Source organism: Monopterus albus, unplaced genomic scaffold (genome assembly GCF_001952655.1).
Source record: "Monopterus albus unplaced genomic scaffold, M_albus_1.0 scaffold33.1, whole genome shotgun sequence".
NCBI lineage: Eukaryota > Metazoa > Chordata > Actinopteri > Synbranchiformes > Synbranchidae > Monopterus > Monopterus albus.
Genome location: NW_018127913.1, coordinates 957,813 through 963,904, shown reverse-complemented (window position 1 = coordinate 963,904; position 6,092 = coordinate 957,813). Strand labels below are relative to the sequence as shown.

General features: G+C 40.2%; 1 long non-coding RNA gene across 2 annotated transcripts; it reads right to left on the bottom strand.

Annotated features, from left to right (window-relative positions):
* Positions 1–426: 426 nt before the first annotated feature.
* LOC109958547 (uncharacterized) lies at positions 427–5,822 on the bottom strand. 2 transcript variants are annotated; one of them, XR_002274694.1, is made up of 5 exons: positions 5,658–5,822; positions 2,486–2,518; positions 2,250–2,306; positions 2,077–2,123; positions 427–1,997 (listed from the first exon to the last, which is right to left on the bottom strand). It is a non-coding gene; the product is annotated as an uncharacterized LOC109958547 (long non-coding RNA). The 2 variants fall into 2 exon arrangements; XR_002274695.1 differs by lacking the exon at positions 2,077–2,123.
* Positions 5,823–6,092: the final 270 nt, after the last annotated feature.

The following is a 6,092-nucleotide window of genomic DNA, read 5'->3' as shown; positions in this document are numbered from 1 at the left end:
GTTCTTACTGACTACTGCTGCATGACAAAGAGAAATTCCAGCTGTAGCTAACTGCTCTGCAATTTGACCTAAACATTATTGTATACTGAACATTTTGAAATGGATGACAATGCACCTCTTGTTGGATCCAAAACTCCCTTTTCCCTCAAAGCAAAAGCATAAAGTTTATTGCCAAGAATTTGACTCCAGACAAATTGTTCATAAATGTGATGGCCTAGATGTTTTGGCGTACAATGACCTGTAGCACCGTCTAGAGAGGAGGAGTTCAAAGAGTTTGTGTTCAGGGTGTGAGGAGTCTGCAGAAACCTTCTGTGGCCCCCTTTTGACCTGTGAGGTGTACAGGTCCACCATGGAGGGCAGGCTGGCACCGATGATCTTTTCTGGAGTCTCGGCTGGCACCGATGATCTTTTCTGGAGTTTCTTCAGTTGCTGAGCCAAGCCAGACAGAGATGGAAGTGCAGAGAACAGTGACATTCAGTGAGCCTGCTCTTGTAGCCTGATGAGGGCACTAGCCCTCTTCCCCCTCCAGTGTTTCCTCCAAGTCCCGAAAACAGCAGCTGCTCTATCAGCTAAAATTCTCTCTCTCTGTGGGGAGCCAGAATGATGATGCTCTGGAGATTTTGTAGTGTTTTAGTGACCTCTGCAGGTTAAAATACAGTATTATTTCTCATTCTGTGAGTAAATGAAGCCTTGTGGGATGCTCCCATTTAGCAAGATGTGGCAGGAATACCACAATACACTACTTCAAAGCATAATACTGTATGTAAATTGTCCTGAGATGATTTTTGTTGTAATTTGGCACTATACAATTAAAACTGAATTGAATTGAAATTTTGAGCTGAGTGGATAAATTAGGTCAGTTAGTTAGTTAGTTAATTACATCAGTTTCCAAACCTGTTTGCTGCCAAAACTGACAAAACAATGGCTCCTTTCCAGTTTCTGGAGGTGTAAAAAAACACAAACTGGAGCTCTCCCAGTTACAAATGGCCTGATATTAATGAATGCAGATGATTCAGATGGCTTCATTTTTGTTTTACTGCAGCAGCTTTTGATGCAGTTGATTATCATCAACAGAGTTCAGCAGTAGGTTTTACAGAACATTTTGTACACTGGTGTTTTCTCCTGTTTGTTCCATCACAGTTTTAGTGTTTAGTGACAGTGTAACCCCTCCAGCCCCAGTAACAGGGCCAGGGCCTTGGTTCCAACTTTAAGAAGAATCTTATTTGCCTTCCCTCTGTCATATTATACACAGAGACACTGCTGCTGTCACTGTTACATGATATCCAGATATATCTCCTCATAAAGCTGCAAACCTCTGGTCCATGTCAGCAGATGTGAAGGACTGGATGTCCTCATATTTCTTTCAGTTTCGTTCATCAGAAACACAGGTTCTGGTTATTGGACCACAAGCCTGCACAATCAGGTCAAACAAACACATAGAGCCACTGTAGCAACATCAAGCCTGTGGTAAAAAAAAAAGGTGATCCTGAGGCTCTCTGTGATCCTCAGCAGTACCTGGTGATGCAGTAAAACCCACAGCACAGTATTAATGAAGTCAGCAGACTTGGGGTCCAACAGTTAGGGAACTGGTGCTAGAGCTCCGCCTGCTGGATACAGCATCACAAACACAGGAGAGGGCACCAGTGAGTGATCAAATGATTCATCACCAAAGAGTTGAAGGACTGTGCAGATCCTCTCTCTCTGCTTCACAGTGAAGTCTTCAGGCTATAGGACCAGCAGGAACACATGAGGTCCAGGAGCAGAGAGTTGCACACAGTCATCTACATGTTGTTTTTGTCTGCCTTCAGACATGTCAGGATCTAACCGATCTTGGGTGTTGATGAGAACTACTTCTTTCTCCTCCACCTTTCCCGTGACTCTCTGACAGTCGTCTGGTTCTTCCTCAGTGTTGAACTTGGTCCCTCCCAGTATGACGTTCCCTACTGAACTCCTCTCGGAACAGTTGTTCCCCAGCGGGATGACCCTCAGCTCTGACACTGAAGAGACAACAGTGAATATGAAAACACAGCTAAGTGTAGAATGAATCCATAGTGAACACAATAAAATTGGACTAACCAGTAAAGTCAGATCTTTTTTAATTGGACCAGTCATCCATTATCAACCTGAAACACAACCAGTGACTGTAGTACACTATTAAAAGTTTAAATAAAACATGACTTTGTGACTACCACTAAATTTAGATGCTAATAGAGACAAGAATGTTTCTGATTCAGTTGAGTTTAACTTACTGTCAGGTGGCAGGAGCTCGAAACTGGTGCTGCGCTTCACACGCCCTAGATCTTGCACTGTAGGGACACAGTAAATGCAGGTCTTCATTCACTGAAAGTTGAAACTTACAAATTCACAACTGAGCTTCTGAGTGCTTAATGAAAATAAAACATCAGTTTGAGCCTCTCACCTACAAAACTGATTCTACATGTTACTGTAGACAAGGTTATTTCTGACTCAGGTCACTTTAACTTACTTTGGAGACTGCGGTGTTCTTCTTCCACTTTTCCTGCAGGAAGACAGAAGATGCAGATATTGATTCAGTCACATGTTATAAGCCTCATACTTCAAATATCCCATGACTGTTGAGATCCACAACCTGTGTGAACACTTCAACACCTTCACAGACTGATCCAGGTGTTATCTACTGTATTTGACCTGAGACCATTAGAGCTGAATCTGTGTGAACAAAGACAATAAACTGATGCCTTAAGTCATGTTGAACACAGTCAAACTGGAATAAAACTGTGAGGAGGTCAAGCTGGTTCTAAGATGAAGGAGAACCTGTCATTCATTATTACTGTAACGTGACACTTGTGAATTCACAACTGAGCTTCTGAGTGTTTAAACTAAATATAATATCAATTTGAGCCTCCCACCTCTGTGATTCTACATGGTAATTTCAATTCAATTCAATTTTATTTGTATACTGCCAAATCACAACAAAAGTCATCTTAGGAACTTTACAAAGTAAAGTCTAGATCATACTATTATCACTATTATTATAAAGGAAAACCCAACAAATCCCCCTTGAGCAGCACTTGGCGACAGCAGGGAGGAATACCTCCCTTTAATGGAAGAAACCTCCAAGACCCCGGCTCTTGGTGGGCGGCCTTCTGCCCTTCGTCCTTGACTGGTGGGGGTGAGTGGATAGAGGAGAGGGAGGAGAAAAGAAAAGCAACAAGACACAACAATCAGCTTTATCAAAAAGGAAAGTCTTAAGTCTACTCTTAAAGAGGATGTCCGCCTCCCGAACTGAGACTGGGAGTTGGTTCCATAGGAGAAGTTTGACCAACTGATCTGATTCATCTGGGTTCATAGATAAATATAACTGAGAATCATCTGCGTAACAATGGAAATTTATTCCATGTTTCCTGATAATATTGCCTAAAGGGAGCAGACCTTATACCGAGCCCTGCGGAACACCATGACTATCTTCAGTCTGCGCAGAAGATTTATCATTAACATGAACAAAATGGAATCTTCCTGATAAGTAAGATTTGAACCAATTTAGTGCAGTTCCTTTAATCCCAATAATGTGTTCAGGCCTCTGTAATAAGATGCTGTGATCACTGGTGTCAAAAGCAGCACTGAGATCTAAGAGGACAAGTATATATATTGTTAAATGACTGTTGTGTTGAGTTTAGTTAGTTTGTTAACTACAGGTGAATTTCTGGAAACTTGTTTTCAACTTACCCACAAGGTTTAAATCATACAGGACAACTGAGGGCAAATAATCATAAAACAGACATTTCAAATAAAAATATTTTCATGAAATCACAGGGATGCTATTCATCCAACATTTTAACTGCATCTGACTTTCTATGCACACTTTGATGCCTTCACTGCCAGAATCAATCCTATTATTTAAACACCCACCTAATTTTACATAACCACAGCTGTGAACATCACAGGAAGAGCCATGAATATGTTCATCTAACAGTTGTCTATTCTGGGCAAAAATACTTTTGTTACATGCTGTAACCATTTCTGTGTTCAGCCAATGATGTAACTGTAGTTCTGGAAATGTTGAGTAGTTTGAGTTTTTACTACTTTGATATTTCAGCTGTCAAATCCTTTTCATGCTGACCCTTCAACAACAACCCAGATGTTTGTTGAGACAGAAGAGATTCACTGTAAAAGTCAGACTTTGTGCTCTTCTGTAGTTTTACCTTTATCTTCAGTGTAAATCTTTCAAAACAGATGTTACACAGAGCTTCACAAACTGTACATGTCAGATAAAACACTCGCATATAGTCCCCTGTACACAAAATAATGTTAGAAAAAAAGAGACAAACCAAATAATACAAAATCAGCCAGTTAAGAAAAGCAAGAGAATATACATAAGTGAGTCTTTTTTAAATGTCATAGAACATTATACACAAAAATATGCACAAAAAGCGCCCGTTGTCAGACATCTACACAACGTGTCTGTGTGAGCATTTAAAAAGAAACATAAATATAAAAAAAAACAACAACAAAATATAAATCTGATTAACTACTTGTGTTAAAAAACAAAAAATATATGGATTTTTGAAAATGCATGTTTACAATTACAATTGTATGCATGATTCCTTCAGAAGAGCTTTTTCATGGTATTCTTATTTGATGTCTTTAGAAAAGGCCAGAATACGTATAATGGTAAGAAAGAGAAAGGTTCTGCAAGCCATTTTCATTCATTTGACTGGAAGACATGCAACAACACAGTGAGGGGTTAACTGAGGGCGAGTCATGGACGCCTGAGGCTCATTGATATGTGTGGGGAGTGAAGTTCTAGCCTGTGCTGTTTGATCACAGTGTAGCACAACTTGCTGGAAAACCTCATGCCTGTTCTCACAGAAAGATGTCAGAATGCACAGTGCATCTCAGCTGCTTATAGGACTGTGTACCAATGGCCCTGCAAGGCTTGGTGTGGTGTGTGTGTATGTGTGGGAGATGATGCCACAGATGGCTGTCCCAGTTCTGTACTGGAGACAAATTCCTTGTGTGTGTAATATAGTTGGCCAGTAAAAGTGATTATCATATTATCATTAAAATGACAAATTGAAAAGTGAGATTCATAAATATACTGTTTGTTTCACATAAAACTTTAAATTTGCTTTGCTGCAATAGAAGGTGAAATCAGATTAGGCATGGGATTCAAAAGGATTTGGATTTGACAAGTGGATCTGGATATGACAGAATGTTACTGAACCTCCTTCTGAGGACTTACTCTATTCCACCACTGACTGTCTGGAAATTAAATCAGAATGACTGTAATGTTTAGAGTCTCCCACTTGATGGCAGCATTGTGACTTCAGAAACACAGTCAATGCTTCAGTAGTAACAAATTGCACACTTAATAGCGATAAGACCATGCTTTTTCTTATAGTAAAACACTGTCACAACTTCTTTTCAGACAATCAGACAATAATGCAGAGCTTGAAAGAAAGTTAGCAGACTGTTTTAATCCCAGAGGAGTGCTCATTTCAGTTATTTCCTGTTGACTTGTTTTTAAAGAGCGTTTTTTTTTTTTTTTTGCCAAGATTGAAATTCATTGAAGAAAAAAACCCAGTGGAATGTAATAAGAAAAACAAAAATGTCCCTGTGTAGCCAGCCAGAAGGTATACAATGCCATTTGTGTTTCATTATTTATGGTGAAGTCTTACACTTTTCCCCTCTCTTTTTAAGACGTCCTCTCCCTGGGTCGCTGGGAATTATGCACTGCCTGTAGTGGAGTTGTCATGCTTCACTGCTTACTAAATCGACAATTCCCCCCAAGCTAGGCATTGTTCTCAAGCACATCATGCCAGGGCCCATTTTGATGACATCATCATTGCTGTCACTCTCATTGAGGACAGACCCCTCCGGGTAAAAGAGTGTCACAGACTGATGCACACCCATATCTGCTCGTCCATTGCCTAACACAGCAATATCCTCTATCAGAAGTCCCTGCAGTGTTGCTTTGCTGCAGCAGATTATGCTTGATGACTTCATCTTAATCACACCCAGTTTCATTTTCTTTTATCTCCACAGCGCTATGCCACACTGACTGTGAAACATTCCACAAGTGGATGCACACAAGCCTATTTGAGCACATGCAT